Consider the following 17,586-nt stretch of genomic DNA (forward strand, 5'->3'; position numbering starts at 1 on the left):
GAGATGAGCAATAATCGGTCCACTTATGCCGTCGAATGCCAGCGCACACGAGCGCCGGCAAATCGGAAGTGGATATGTGCGCACATCGGTGTGAAATGAAGGAAAATGCAATAAATGCTAGAATGGGAGAAAGATTGCAAATAAAGGAAAACAACATCATAATCGCCACAACTCAAATACTACGTAACGTCTACAATTGAATCATAATAAATCTCTAAAAGGGGGAATATTTAAAAATTCTACAGAAAAATGGTGTTTTGCTTCACATTAAACATTGAAGGAAAAGTTTTAGTTGAATGATCTATTCCTGCAAAAACGAGCGAGAGCAGTTTGAAAATTGGATGGAAACAATTAAGGAGGAACGCGGTTGAGCTATTGGACCTGTATTGGCCCTTGTTTATCGATTATATTTATAACTTACAAATCCTTTAATTTATTACAATTATTAGAAAGTTCAGCATTCAACCGATTAGCGGTCTTAGCCTGCTGCTTATTGTCAATTATTTCTTCCTGTGTCAATTCATTCCATTTTGTGCCAGTCGGCGTATATTCACGGCCCCTAAACAAACATCAAAGGTTGGGTCGTCTGGTGTCATTCTAATGATATGTCTAAGGGTTTGTTATACAATTAGCGAGGTTATCGTTCAATTAATAGAGCACGCCATTCTAACGACTCCACTCTACTCTCTTGCCCTTCCACATATACAAGACCAACAATTACAAATTTATCAAACCATTAACTTATTAATGAATTTGAGGGGCACAATTTAATTATTTAAATCATACACCATACCATAACTTTGAAGAAGCAACGTAAAATCCATCAGTTATCAGATGAATGCCTCCGGAAAGGTGTCTGCATTCTATTCAAAACTCGTTGCACTTTTCATCACATGAAGCTATGTAAAGTATGTGCCATTTCATACGCTTCAATTAATTTATGTTCAAAACCAAACCGTGACAGAACGTCGGTCGGTGAGCAAAGTTTAAAATCATGCATGGGAAGCCGTTAAAAGTGATAAACAATTTCCGATACAGAGGGGAAGGATGCCATTTGAAGTGAAGGCGAAATTATCCATCATTATGTGACACGTACCATTAGCACAGAAAGAATGTTACATCACTTTGTTCTTTGTATTTGCTATGGCTGAAAATACGATGTGTGCGCTTGAGTCATAATGCGTAACGAGTTGCTTCTCTTCAGGTGTAAAATAAGTTCAACAACATACCTCTAATGGCATATGTGTGATATACGAATAAAAATGGAAACCTTTGCTACCAGTAAAAGAATATTAGTGATTCCCACAATACGTAAAACCAGCTTTCTATTCCAAGTTCTATAAACTACTTCATTCTACCAAAGCGACCGAACTCACTCGTACAGGCCCAAGTTGCTTCAGTGTAAACAAGATCCAATTTAAGGATACCGAGAACCACACCGCATATCCCTAGAGTCTTTACGACTTACGCGCCACACAGCAAGACGCAATACAATCCAACCGGTCAGATATCAGATCCAACAGGCTCCAGCACCAAACCAACACAAAGTTCGCCGCCACAAACGAAACGATAAACTTCCAATTCGTACAAAGCACAAGTAAATTCCCAATCTTGTTTGGCCCTTTATTGGCGTCCATTGGTGCCCTTTCCGTGCACTAGTAGCAACCAACCAAACCCGGTTCGTCGTTCTTTTCCTGCCACCGTCCAGTGAATGGAGAGCGACCGGTAAATGGAAACTACCAACAATCGACCTAATATCAAACATATACAGAAAATAATTTTCTAATAAACTTTATTACGGTCACTCCCGGTGGAGCTGCGGCTAGCGGCCAAGGCAGTGGTACACACAGCAGCCGATTCATACGGAACGTGTAATTTAAGTTCGAATTGGAAAATGCACATATCGTCCGTACGCTCGCCAGGGGTTTGTTTGATCAAACTTGCCAACTCAAACGAACGTTCGGAAACTATTGATCTAGATTTTATTGGAACCGAAAGTTCAGCAAGCGCTCGCTGGGAGGTTCTTTTTGCGCACTAGTTAGGGAATTTATTACACCCGTTATGGGACAAGCGATAAGTAATTCAACATTAATCTACATTAGTTCCGGGAGATTACTGTTGCGGAAACTTTTCAGAATTTTGCCATTATATATTAATGGGGTATTGTGGTATTATTTTATGCATAGGTCAGTTGTCGTCAAAGTAAGACTCTTCACTCTGCCACTTTCAAGGGAATCCATTCATTTCGTCGATAATGATCGATCCCATGGATGGATTTTACCACAAATTGTTACAGCATTTTTGTGAGAATGTTCTATTAAAATCAAAAAATTGTTAAATTTTCTTTGCGAACTTTAAATTTTTCTATATACGTTGTACACAGAATCCCAGAATGATTGGCTCGTCCTGCTTTTTCTATATAAGGCATCGGATGGTTTAACGAATATTGTTGTGAATTTAACGGATAGCTTTAATTGAAAAAATGTGAAAATGAAACAAAATTATCCACAAGAACAAAAATAAACCAAAAACTAAAAATGATGAAGTTCCATCATCAATCGGTGGAAACAGGACGTTTTAGTACTCAAATATCCTCATTGACTTGAAAAATGAACTTTCTGATTATTCGCCGTATTGTGAACTGACAGGAATCGTATATCTGTTTTGCAATTCGTCGGCATTTTTAACACGTAGTAATAGTAATCGATCTCTTAGAAAACTATATTATGCCTTATCTGGTTCTTTCTCACCTTGTGTAGCTTCTGTCAGGATAACGTTTTCGTTCATATCTTGGATCTTTGAAGCTTAATGCGATACTCTCTGGTTTCTTTGCGCATTAATAAAAGATCACGTGAATTCGCCTATGGTTGATGTCGCTGTGCGTCCACTCTTTTTATTTCCGTCACTGTCACTGTACTGTCAAATGTTTCCTTGACTGACAGTTACATTACGTTTACGTTTATATTTATAGTTGCTGGAGTTTAACCGCTACGAGCTCATTGCATGCGTATTTTCATAATATTTGGCTCTTTGCTAGAGGAGATTTACCGATCACTGACTTAAATTAATAACAGAAGAACATTTTTCATTATCATGATGGATAATTAGCTGCAAATCCTACCTATTGCCATAAACAGGAAAAGATCTTTAAACGATAAACTACTAAAACACTCAGAACACACACTCAGAAGACTAACAACAGTACCAGTGTACCATAATTTCAAACACTTGCCGTACCACTTTTTGACACACGCACACACCCATACAGATGTGGAAAATCCTTTCAAATCGATTCACTGAAGGGAAGGCAACAATCCCATGTCCTCGAACCAACTTTTCCCAGCCAATAGAAATCGGTTATTATGCCTTCGGGCTAGGATATCGATAAAGTTTTATTTATTCTATACTGTTAATATCATTTATGCGTTTCATGTATGCCATCGTCTGCATCGTACGGTTTGCTACGAGAGGGAGAAGGTAACAAAAAATAACCGGACCACCCAGTATGAAATGGGACAAATCCACGCTGGCGTATACGATTGGGCTTTAGTTTTAGTTTTTCGGTCGTTTTGTTTACCATTTAGATTTCCATTCCAAACTAAAGCAAAAAGGACATTCGCCACTCGCACGGAACAGCGACACGCGCCCAAAACACGGCTCACGGTTGAATTGTTTTGTCCCCGAGGTGCCTATCTGCGACGGGATGACCAACCGCCGGGGAAGCGCCGGGGAGAAAATCAAATTCAATAAACCTTCCGCACTGACTGGCACGACATTTCCCAAGCATTATCCTTGCACCTTGTGGAGTTGTGATGAGGCGAAGAATTTCAAGTCGTCGGCCTCGGTGCCTTCGAGCGCTGGTAGCGAAATGTCCTTTTCCTGCCTACTTTCAGCATTTTTGCCCGTGTTCGAGACGTATCGATATGGGGTTGTGTTGGTGTGTGTGTGCCCATAGTAAAACGTATGTCCCTGTGCCGGTTCGTCGGGTGAGTAAACAAACAAAAATCAACAACGTAGCGACTGTCGTCGATTGACATCCTATTTTTTCTGCTTTTTCCATTGCAAATCCGGCCATTCGTTCGGTGCCGTTTCTCTTGCAGCTTCTGCTTTATCTGGGGCGTAGGTAGCCCTTATCACCCTACCACCCCCATCAACAACCCCTTATGCGACAGCCGCGGGGACACGTTGCCAGGATCGTGCAACCGTGTTGAAGGACTCCGCTGTACCGAGCTCCGAACCGAAGCGCAATTGAAGAGGACTCTGTGTGTCTGCCTGTCTGCCTGCCGAACGGATATGCTCAACACGGTTGAATCGAACGACGGCAAGCCTGGTCGTAGGGGACGAGCCCTGCATTGCCCTAGGTTGTGTGTGGACGAAAATAGAGTAAATCAGTTTTGTATTAAATTGATTTTTGTAAAGTTATTTGTGGCTTTTGCGTTCGCACGCATCCGTGCCACCGTGGTGGTGCCGGTGTTTGGACAGTCAATATTATCGTTTCGATTTCGGAAGCCAATCTCGGCAATGCGGCACACGGCCGTACCGTGACGCGGAGCGAGCTACCCCTTTGGATCGATTGGCTGCCTGTGACAATTGTTCGAATCGAGAAAGATTAAGGGAAGAATCCCTTTGCTAGGGGATGCACAATAGCGGAAAGATTGCAATATGCAACACGGCAATAAAAAATATTCTCCGTAAATTTAAATATTTTATTTTGAGCGCTCAAGCTAATGTCTAATTTATCCAATGAAGTTCTCCAATCCAATTCAAAGAAGTCTACTCTGTAATATTTAACCATTTTTAAAAGATGCAATTCCCCGCCCACAAAGACGTTGAATGAGAAAATATTACAAAATACACAAAAAAACCTGAAAATTACCCTTTTAAATCATTTTCAAGATGGCTTCTTCACGAGATGACTGCAATCATGTTAAGTGGTTAAAATGTGCTTCATACAAAAATATGATATCTCCAACGAAGATGATCCGTCCCCCCCTGGTACGCGTCGCGCGATCACGTGTGGAAAATGATGCGGCATCGTGTGGTACATGTGCAATGAAAGTTTCATATTGAAAGTTAAATCCACTCACGACAGCTCACCAGCTAATATCATTTCCCTGCTCTATGCATATTCTTCTATATAATTACTTTTTCACTATTCGTTCCGTTCTGTTCTGTCTGTAAGAGGGGAAAACGCACACAGTGAGAGAGGCAATAGGTCAAAGCTTGGGGAAAACCATCCATCAGCGCACAGCCAATGCAGAAGGAGTCATCTTTAATAAGCGCGTATTACAGCATCCGGCAAGTGCACTCGAAAATTCAATTATACGGATTTAATTAAAGCTTCTTGGGCAGTGGCATTCGTATGTATGTGCTGTTTTGTTGCTGTTTTTAGAGCAGCTTTTCCTACGTTTTATGGTTTTATGTCAACCATTTTGCCAGACTCAATCTAGACGAGATTACACAGAACGGATTACAATATTGTCATGCACTTTGTCAAACTGTCCTTGCAGTCCTTTATATTTATTAAACCATTTTTCAAAAGTCCTATTGTTTCGTGAAATATTATACGTTATACTATTTTGAGAGATCGTAATGTTATGAGCTACTTTATAAGCGCGAAGCATTTATTGACAACTTCCAACAGTAGAATGAATTTTTAATTTATTTTCAATTTATTCTTCTGCCTTTATGTAGTTAAGTCAAAAATAGTAATAAATGTTTGAAGAAGCTTTGAAAGTATTATAATGTTAAATTAAATATAGTTAACAGTATACTTGTAGTAATTTTAAACTTTAATTGAACGAAAGCGCGATAGTGAGAAGTAAGATTACTTTGATTTTTAAAATTTATTGTATCTCAAACCAATTCTATAGGGATTGAAGTCCATCCTCTGCTAATTAAAAACGGACTAACGGTTCACACAACCCCCCCAGGAAACATCAACCATCGAACCAGATCTTATTTGTGCACTGAAGCCAATTTACTCGCCAATGCAAACATAATGCACTCACGAATAGTGAGAACCAGCCTGATGAGAAAATCCACCATTCACAAACATTCACCCACCCACAATTCTGTCACCAAACAACCGAATCAACAAATCGAATAAAACTGATTTTCCCATTATTAACTCGTTTTCCCCTTCGGTTGCGCTTTTGTTTGTGCAGTGCTAATCGCGCATCTCCGATACTGTTTCTTCTTTTCCCGCTGCGCTCCGTGACCATTAATGGCCATTGTGGATAGTTCGCTCAGCGAAAGGGATGCAGCTTGCAAACGGTGCCGCGGTGTTTCCCATGAAAGTACATGAACTTTTGTCAGGTCTAAAATGTTTCTTCCAGCATCACCAACCCCTGCTGCCACTGGCCTGCTTCGACCGTAACGCAAGCAATGGGATTAGGGCCAATTTGTTGCCATGATTTCCGAGTAAATACGGTAGGATTTCTAATTGTGTCGAGGCGACAGGCGATAAACACAACCCGATTATTTTACCAGCCTAATAAAGAGCGCAGTGACGGTACGGTAGCACGATATCGCCCTCGAAATGAACAATCTATGCTGTGCTGCTGACCAAGAGGCTGTTCCTGCAGCTGCTGAAGGCCCTCCATATGAGCATTCTACGAGTGCGTAGCTCATTGTTCAAGACATTCGGTTCGCCCAAGTTTATCGTAACCGATCGACAAAAAATGCATGCTAATTCCACTCGCTCCTGAAGGACATGTGAGATCCAGATCCTTTCATCAATTCCAAGACTTGCTTTCTTCACACTTGGCCATTCATTGCCGCATAAAAAAACCAACAACTTCAAGTGGTTTCACAGCTTGTTTAATACTCTTTTTCATCATCCGACAGAAGAAAAAAAAAAAGATTTGCCCTTTTTTCATTCCGACGACCGCGGACAAAGCGGCAAACTAAATTGAGCGTACATCATAATGGCACTGCCGCTAGGGGAAAAGTGGGCGAAAAAATCTTCACATGAGATGCTTTTCACCACGCCGACCTCATTTGTTTCCATCGGCCTTGGGCCAAGAACGCAAGCTCTGCATGCTTGCTTGTGCCGTTTTTGCAAATCTGGTCCATATCCTTCGAGAGATTAGCGATGCATGTGGCTTTGCGGGAACGGACAGCAAAATACACAGATGCGTATCTATTACTTTGGTCCAAGTCTCCAAGAAATCGGACAATGGCGGTGCTGTGAAAATCAAGCACCTATCGCACGGCACAAAAGAGAAATGCGTCCCGAAGGATGGCACACCACTGCAGCGAGGACAAGGCAAAGAAAACAGATCATAATCTAAAGCAGACCGGGGTACGGATTAGGCAAATCCTTTAACATAACAGCATAAACATTACGTTGCAGTCAGTGTAGACTGTATGGACGTGCACTAACTTACTAGCATTATTTGTGTGTTAGTGATGTTGCGACTAAACTTTACAACTATTTAGCAGATTGGGCTTTTTCCACCTAAAAAACAATTGATACTTCATCCGTTCGAGCAAATTTTATCGTCATTTCTTCACTGAACAAAACTTAACGCACAAACGCTTCAATGTTACCACCAAGTGAGAAAAGTCTAGCCGGATCAGCGGAAAATGAGTATTCAAAACAGAGCGAACGTGTAGCGACGGGCAACCACAAAACCAACCTAATCAACCTAATCCCGGCTACGCATCCCCTGGCCGAATGGTTGCTGCCCGCTAAGCTTAACCAAGGACGACAATGCACTCTATTTGCAAACATAATGCTTTGTTTTCATTGTGTCTCGGTGGCACCGGAGCTTTACCTCTTGGAACGCATACCACCCGGCGGAGCAGCCGAGCAGCTCGGCATGCATGGGCCGATCCGGTGCCCCGCTCGTCTTACGTGTGTGTACAATGTTTTCCTTACGGTAAAGGGATATGTTTTCTTAGGATTTTGGCTCTCCTTCTCGTGCGGTACGTTCGTCACTGTCTGCTGCCGGTCACTGTAAACCGGCCCACATCTACACAGCGCCCCCTATTGTGTGGAGCGGGTGAAATGTGAGCTTTGGAAAATAGTTACAATAATATGGAACGCATGCAGCGACACACGCATCGTGCCAAGCAGCTGCCGTACGATTGCTTACATGTGCGAAGGTGTATCAGGTTCATTGCGGATAATTCTGCACGTGGAGATGTACAGATTGCAGCCTACAACAATGTGCTATCTCTTTTACTAGGTCTCAAATTATTTCAGAAGAAAATATTGAACATATTGAAGCTTAGAGTAGCAATTTGGTATACCACTAATGACTATCGTATGCATTATAATGCAGGGACCAAATTTTTAGATATTTCATGTGTTTAGCCTATATATATACTAGAATACTACATACTGCGAACATTCACTTCGTCAGTTAGTATTCGACAGGTATGGCAATTACACTTTAATAATCCCGACCCCTTATGACTTGTACTTGTTGCTCCATCCGGGATTAACAAGTCTTCAATCGTAGAGCACTTCGCGTCGTCTGAGTACGATCACTTAAACATCTACAAAATTCTGGCTCTGCGGAAAAAGCGAGAGTCCATCGAGTGGAAACCTGGAACTGTCGGACGTGTCATCAAAATCTCAAATGTAAGACGGAAGGCCAGGTACCCATGATCAGCATTAGAATGATCAGTCTATAAAACGGTCGAAGATTCTGGTGAATAACGATTTTATTGCGCTCCTGGTGCTTGTTATGGACGGGCGAACTCGATCTTCTCGAAGTCAATTGGTCAGTTTGAAGAGAAAATTATTTTCCAATAATTTCGTGACCATAACAACAGATGGTATGATCAAAAAGCGGAACAAAAACACAACATGCTCTTTTTCGTCACTGACAATCAATGTCCCAGAAAACTGTCGCAAGCTATATCTATATCTGCTATGTCTTATGACATCCGCATGTATCGAATAATTTCTGTACAAGATTTGGCAAAGTGATTGGTTTTAAAATTGGGACTGTTTTTAAAAGTTCAACAAAGATTTGTCCGTTAAACTATTGTGGAAACTTGAACATCTCCTCCGTTTATGTTAAAAGCTTTGTATTGATAACTGGAGAGTATATATAGAGTATGGAGTGTATATTTTTTACATTTCTTTACGGGTTGGGTCGTCCGTTGTCATTCTCATGACGTGACCAGAACACCGGAGCCTGGTGTCTGTACGTCAGTGAGTTCGTCGTTCAGCTCGTAGCGCTTGTCATTACAGCGGTTCCTCCATGGTCCTCCGCGGTAGAATGTAGATCAAGGAAGCCATGACATTTGTTAAAAATGACTATATAAGCGGAAGCAATGGACGAATCAAGAAGTTTTTTGGTTAATGAGTTGAAAAAGAAACATCTAGTTTTCTTTAACAGAGCTCTGGTCTTCGACACCTTTCCCCTGAAAGGTTCTGACTGAATAGGTTCCCCAAGCTTTGGATAAGAAGCAAATAGCAGGAAGGTCTGGTAAGCGGGACGGATCACCCATAGTCTCTGTTTCACCGAGAAAACTTCGTTACCGTCCTGTGACTTCAGCAAAAGTACCAGTCCTTCACGTGGTCTGCCGTAGAAGCTCAGCGTATAACATTATTCTGAGTCCTGGAACTATATGAGTTCTATACAGTAGAGAAGTTTCCTCAGACAGTAGATTGATCGGTTAGCAGCTAGCACCCTAGCGCGTATCTCAATTGAAAAACTTCGAAATACGCTCACCTATTTGTACGTCACTCCTGCGTAAGTTAAGATTTGTTAGCAGGGCCGCTGGTGCTACCACCATCAACTTGATTTTTACCTCGTTAATCTCCAATCCAAGGTTTTTTATCGCCAGCTCAATCCTTCGGTAACCAACCGCTACTTAAGAGAATCGTAAACCAATGCTGTCTACGTTATCAGCGTAGACCAGGTTCTAGATTAACTTATAAAAGATGGTCCCCGAAGTTGTCACCTCCGACCTTGAAGAGTAGACAAACTAGCTTAACTCCTTGAAGCAGACCCTTGGTAGTACCATAGAACCTTGAGAGTTTACCATCCAAATTTACCTAGACATTAGACATTGTCATTCGCACTGTTTAAGTTTGCTCGGATTCTAAAACTGCTCATACTACTTGCAGTTTTACCCTGACCGTAAGCAGCCTTGAAGTAAACTAAGCAATGAAAAGAGTGGACCTATTGCTCAGCCATCTTCTCCAAGATCTTATGGTGAAGATCTGATCAATACTTGATGTAATGTTTCTTAATCTCCTCTGATAGTTTCCAGCTATCTTTTCTACGAATTTGACAAGACGTAGGTGGTATTTAATAACGTAATGCCTCTGTAATTTCTGCACTCAAGCTTATCTACCTTCTTGTATATGGAGTATGTATGTGCCTAACTACGAATATTACGTGTATATTGGGTCAGTGATCTAATCACTGATCGCGATACCGCACTTCTAGCATGTTAGTTTTATGGCGCGAGTGTAGTAACTAGACGTTGTATGCAAAAACCGGAATCTAGATGCAATTTTGTAATAAATAATAATTAATAATTAATAATACTTACTTTTTGTTATTGGTGCAATTTTTAAATAAGTTTTACGTTAAACATTTTTGTTGAACTACAGAAATATTTCATCGGATGCACAAAACATAGATGCTCATGGTGCAAATGACATAGCAAAGAGGTATGCCTTTGTTTTTTATTATCCATTCAATGTAAATGGGAATCAGATATTCATTCGAATAAAATTGTAATCACCTTTCAAAAACCTTCCCTATCGCCTTGTACTCCACTGGTACCATTCGGCTGAATGGAAAATTAACAGAGAAAATTTTCAATTGTCTCCCGGACTGTGCACGACCCCGCACTTGGCACTTGATTCGGGCTTAGGCAACCATTACGACGAACCGGTGTACAAAACATTCCAGCCAACCAAATCCTGCCACTCCATCAAACACTTGCGGCAAAAAAAAGGAGATGCCCTCTGATCTCGGCGGTGCCTTTTAATGGCGGTGTCCTACGCGCACCGCTCGGGAGTGACAATCAAATGAGGCAAAGCCGATACTCTCGTCGACTCTCGCACTCGTAAATGAATGCAGTCAAGGGCTTGGGTCTCGCGCTCCACCACCTAGACAAAGTAACGAAATAAAGAGCCTGTAAATGGTAAATCCTCTTGAACTTTTCCACTTTTTCACTCGATTTGCAGCATCTTGGTCGTGCCTTTCGCGTGATTGTGGGACGTTCTGTTGCTTCGTGTCCCTGCAAGCCGCTCAGAATGGAGGGAGCAAACTTTTTTCCGCCTATCGGGCGAGCGTGGAACAAGGGGGCAAGGTGAAATAAAATCGTGCCCGATGAAGCGGTCGGAAACGGAAGCAAAGTTTTTCCGTCTCCTCTGATGTTGAACGGCACGTGAAAAACAACCCGACGAACTGGAATCGCTAATGCGCTTGAATTGTGATGGCGAGTATCGAATGAGTCGCACGGTTGGAGCTAAAAGACGACTGCGAATTCAATATCGCATTCGTTAAACTGGTGGGAGTGGTGGAAAAAAATAAGCAAAGTGCTGAATTAAAAATTGCATTCAAACCGATCCTGGTGCACATTAACGTGTAGTGGGAGCTTTTCTGTTGTATATTGCATTGCACCCACAGTACTGGCTTGTGTCGCAAGAAATACACAAAGTAAAATCGCACAGTATGAACGAACGGAAGAGGCTTAAAATATGGTACGATGTTAGCGAACGCTTCAGCTAGACCGTGAAGTGGAAATTCACAAACAAATAAGTCCTAATGGAAGTAGTGCCAGATTGCGTGACACTTCTGTGCGAAACACCTTCAACGAAACATCGCACTAACAAACTGTTGACCTCAAATCATGCAACACTTCTTTCTTCATAATCAATGTTTGAAGACTAAAAAGGCATATAGAGAAGGGATATGCGCAGGAAACTATTTTACGATGACTGCATTTTATCGCGTCTTCTGACAGAACCTCGTGATTTTTGGAATTTTATATTGGAATTAGGATGTGGATTTGGCCTTTAATTAGAACCCCTTAAGTGGTAGTGTTATAGTTAGTTTATTGATATAATACTTGATATATGAATAAGCGGTGTCGTATCGACAGAGTAAGCGTAAAGTTAAAGTTACTCCAATGTTACTAAGATATTTAGAATCTTGATTACTAGTTCCTTCAAAATCATCAATACTCCCTTCAAAGAAGATGATCTTATCTACTTCAGAGAATGTAAATCTTACAACATAGTTACATACTTTAGTGGTGTATATTAATTGCTTTGTAACAAACCTACTTATCAATGGTTAAAAAAATCAAAATAACCGTCCTACAAGCTTCTGATGTACGTTTTATCATGTAATATAATAGTTTATAATAATAATAGTTATAAAAAGTTATAATAATAGTTATAATAGCAATAATTGAATCAGTCAATCAGTGAAATAAAATTAAGCTTTTAAGGTGTTTCAGGACCTTCTAAAAGACTTTTTGAGATTGTTACATGTTCGATAAACCTTCTTGAGAAGTTGTATGGGTAGCTAATCACTCTTTTACTATCAATTTAATATATTTTATCGAAATTAAGCCCGATCATAATTAAATTGAGGATTTGTTGGAAATAAAAGTCTTAATCCTTGAAGCTAGAGAAATGCATAAACTACGTTTTATTGGGCAAAATCATTATCTTCATATAAGGTACGCTATCACGTGTATTAAACTACAGTATTAAATATTAAGAATTCCCCGGCCAAGAGGTACGACAATTGCTGAGGACTTTAAAAACTTCCCGCTTACGATGACTTACGATTCCCATCACCGATAACATTATGAACATATTCTGAGTATTCTGGAAGTTTCAATCATACAGTTTTGTTTTGATGATCAACCTGAACATGATCCAGCATTCATAAATGGATCATTGGAAATACAGTATTCAAACTGCAACTTTATTTCATATTTGTAACATTTGCTTTTATAAGATACAAAATAGTTCTAATTTAAAACTTTGAAAAACGTAATTCATTTATGGCAGATTTTATAACATATACAGTAGAATATAATAATACAGCAACAATTGGACTAGTTATGACCTCACTCAAACAAAATTAAGCTTTTACGTAGTTTTACAACTTCTCAAAAACCTGTTTGAATTTTCCATTTTAGTGATTTAGACTACCTTTTTAACTTTTTTGATACGTCTTAATAAAATATTTAAATGAAAATTGTATCTCCTGTATGGTACCGCACGCACAAGACGAGCGATGAATCTAATTTAATGACCCGACTGCAACGTTATGAAACCGAAAACAACAATTGGCATATTTGCTCATCAAAAAACATTTTATTCAACCACATCCACACATGTCATGTCGAACGGAAAAAATGGTATAACATTTCTACCGCTTTCGCTTCGCAGAAAGGAAGAAAGCTGTAACAATTTCAATTACACAACACCATCCATGGCACCCGATGCACCCGGGTCCCAGCCTTTTACGCCCTTGTAGCGCACCTTATTTTATTATGCCTCATGAAAGGCAATCGCTCACTACTATGCTCAAATGACACTACCGGGACGGAATTTCGCGTGGAATGAATAACGCTTATTAAATTGCATACGTGCACACGGCGGATGGATTTTCCGTTTTAAGATGAGCGGCCCTTTTGTAGCTAAATAGCGGTAAAAATATTGTCCCGGTGTAATCGGTGCGCTGGAAAGGATTGGGATGCCAATAAAAAGGCACCGGCTCAGGTTTCCGGCGCTGGCAATGGCACTGGCTTAATACGCTGTACAAAACCACCTCCCAAGCCACACGCTCCCTCGTCCTCCTTTCCCTACCAGCTCGTCACCACCGGTTGGGTGAGCACCATCGCTATCGTCTTACAATTTTCTTCGGTATGTGTTTGGCCAGATTGAAGTCAATTCACTCAACACGGTTGTACATTATTGGAAATTTAATAATGTTTTCCCTGCACAAGCGAGAGTGGGAGCGAGCAATCGAATATATTGAAGGGAATTGAGTTTTCTTTTCAGCTTTCAGCCGTTTCCTCCGGAATGAGCTGGCTGGGAAAAAGATACCGCACAGTGTGCGTCGGAAAAAGAGCATGTCCACGTTTGCCTTAGCGTTCCACTACTTAAAATTGTATAAATTTAATTAAAATAAAAATTTAAATCTCCAAATTAAAATTACACTTAAGCCAAATTTGTCTGAAAATACTTTACAATTCACTTAGAACCTAAAACCAAATTTGCACTTATTTTGTTCAGCACTGTACCATCGGGTCATCCTTTCCAATCGATCTGCCCTGAAGGTGCTTAGTGTGCTTACTTTTCCCGGTCGTTGCAAAGCGATTCAGCTACGTTTCTGCCATCGATGGGGACACCCGCAACCCAAACCCCAATCCCAATCGTAAGGATACATATTGGGTGAAGTCAAATAAAAATTCAAAATTGAGTGAAATGAACCTTAAAAGCTTTGCTTCACCTCAAGGTATATGGGAATATGCAACTTCATAAGAATGCGAATCTCTTCAACGATTTGTGGATGTGCTTTGCTCTCTTCATTCTTGCTGTGGGTTTTTTTTGCCGCTTTGCTTGCCTTCTAAAGTCCCATTCGAACGTCTTACAGCAATGGCTTTGGGAAGTGGAGTTTACACTGCGCTGAATAAACGATCAGCAGAACGGTTCTGAGCTGCTCCAGCAAGAAGGTGAAAATTTTTAATAAAATAAAGATTTTCTACACCTTCTCCTTCACCGACATCCACTAACATCTCGGATCGTACGGATAATCACCGGAAGCTGCTGCTGTCACGTGAAACAAAATCGTTATTCCAATAAGATGCTGAACATTATCGGGCTGCCGCAGAGCTTTACCAAGACGCCAAACGCTTCCCGCCGCTACCTTCCACCACGCACCAGCGCACTTGTTGTGTAACCTTTTGAATTCGATTATTTCCCCCTTTTAATCTCTATCGAAAACCTTGCGTGACATCCAACCGGAATGAACTGACGCGGCACTTGATTCTTGATCCGGTCGCCCTATCTTTTCGGGACCCATTTTGGTACATTTTGGGAGTGTGAGAACATTTATTCAAAAGATTTTCCCCGCTACTTTGCAAATAAATGAAACGAAATTTGACATTCATCTTGCTAGTTAGGTTGTCGGGGGAGGCGGCGTTTGCACGGAGAAGCATTGCAAGGGCACAACACCCAATGAAATTTGTATCATTTCCTGGGAAAGAAATGTTTGCCGGAAGGATCAGAAAACCAATTTATATCGCGCACGCAGTAATTTAATGACAGTTTTGTACAACACTAATATGCATTCATTTGCAGCACAATATGTATGGAGGATTTTCAGCAATTTGATCTTGAGACTCTTTCAATACATTCAGAGTTGGATAGGTAAAACCCTGTCTACGGGAGAACGGGCGAGATTTGGCACCATGTCTGTGGTGTGAAGAACAAGCGACATCAAGACTTACTCATCGAGCCAATCGATAAATTTCCATACGACAAGACATAAAAGGTTATCAAAATCAATTAATCTAAAATTTTTAAAGTAGTTTCTTAAGAATATTATGCATTTTTCAGGTTTTTTTCATCTATGTTTGATCGTTAATAACTAAAAGTTTAAATGATTCCGAAAGAAATTTCTTTCAATGATCCTAAACTCATTTTCTTTTTTGTTTCCTTTCATCCTGTCTTAGCTACTAATGCTTAAAACAAGCTAGAAATGAGACCAATTCACGTTATAAATGCTGTTTACCACTAACAAAAAAGCGCCCTTTTCCTTTTATTTACGCTTACAAAGCATTATACAACCCTTGTCCAATGCCCCAGTGCTGCCAGTAAAACAAATAACTATGACTTCGCCAGGACCATTGCAGCCAAATGATTGTTTATCTCGTTTTATTCACACAATAATGTTTCCTCCACCCACCGGGGCTCCGCACCGGGCTCGTTCGTACTGCTTTGAAATGGATATGTTTTTGACATTTGCCATCGTACACGCCCGGCACAATCCGGGACAGCCGAAAGGGTGGCAGCCCCTGCCCAACTATCTTGGTCCCGCGTGAGCTACGGGATGCAGTCGGTACAGAGCGCAAACCATCCGGGTAGTGCACCGATGTCCTGCTGATTTTTCCATTATTTTTTATTATTATGATCAGTTTGTTAATTGAAAAACTTTTGACTGCACGATTGCTGTTGTTTCTATTGCTTCTTTGCCATAGTCCGGTGCGGTTTATGCAACGCTTGTGCTAATCGTTTGCTGGCAAGATACGTATTCTTCGCCGGAAGCAGGCGAGCACTCAAGCTCGATCGAAGCAGGCCCCCCATCCGGTGGTTTAATAAGCCGGTTAGTTTGAAAATAATTATTCCCATTCAGTGACATCACAGTAGCGATGAAACAGGTGCAAAAAGGGTGCATCAAATTATCCGTTTGCGTGCGCGCGTGTGTGTGTGCATGTCAGGAAAACAAATCGCAACGACACAGCTCCACATAATAATGGTTGTAGTTCAAACCAACGATAGAAAAAAGAAGTTTCACCCTTCACAGCAAAACGGTATCTAAATTAAACCACATCATCCTTATGCGTATAATTCCTTGCTCCGTTGGCCTTAAGATTGCTGCTAAATGTCAACTGTTTTCCGCTCAACATGATGGGCAAACCGACTCGGCAGGCAGGTTTCCAGCATCCGCCGCTGGTATCATGATGCGCCATGGCATCGATATCACCAGTAATATGGTCGTCGTCTTCGGGGACGCCTTTGTGTCGTTACCACCGTGCTCGTCATCCTTCGCGTCATTCGCATAATAACTTAAGCAATTTAATTTCTTTTGTTCTCTCTTCCAACCTTCCAGCCGACCAAGTCGAAAAGAGGGGCCCGCCGACCAGCTAACCGTCCACAAACAGCTCGGTCAAAAGTCTAACCCCAATTCAACCTACCCCTCGCCAGCTGTATCAAAAAGCGAACAGTGCGCTGGGCCAAGCTAGCGAAATCATCTCCTTCCCGGTGGGAAGACAATTTTTCACATTTTCTTTTCATGTCGGCACATCCGGCCCGGTGGGCGCCGGTGGGACCAACCAAAGAAACCGTGTCTTTGTGTCTGCCGCATGGAGCTTTGTTTTTCGCACCGGCGAGGCCTGCGGAAGGAACCCAATTGGCAGTGCAGCCATGCGGGACAGGGTCCTTACAACGTAACGGAACCACTTGCCTTCCCAGCAGACGATGGGCGCACCTCACCGGCTTCGGTTCGCCTACCGGGGAAATGTTTCATTTTCATTTATTTATTGACCCACGGGTAACCCGGGCGAGGGTGCAGGAGGGATGTGGACGAGGGACAATTACGCTAACCTTTGGTCGATTTTCCTGATGAGGTTATTTATGAGTTTTTATCTAGCCGCTCTCCCCGACGGCGGAAGTGCCGAAGAGGGCAGAAAATCGGCGGGAAACTGTAGAAATTTGCCCTCATTTTACACTCAATTTTTCCTCAAAAGTTATTAATTCCTACCATTGCGGGTCCCCTTTTCACAGCCATCCGACCGCACCTAACCCCGGACACAAATTTGTGTGACAGTTTCAGTCGGTTTAGCGCTGAAGTGCTC

The sequence above is a fragment of the Anopheles moucheti genome, chromosome 3 (assembly GCF_943734755.1).
Source record: "Anopheles moucheti chromosome 3, idAnoMoucSN_F20_07, whole genome shotgun sequence".
NCBI classification, from domain to species: domain Eukaryota; kingdom Metazoa; phylum Arthropoda; class Insecta; order Diptera; family Culicidae; genus Anopheles; species Anopheles moucheti.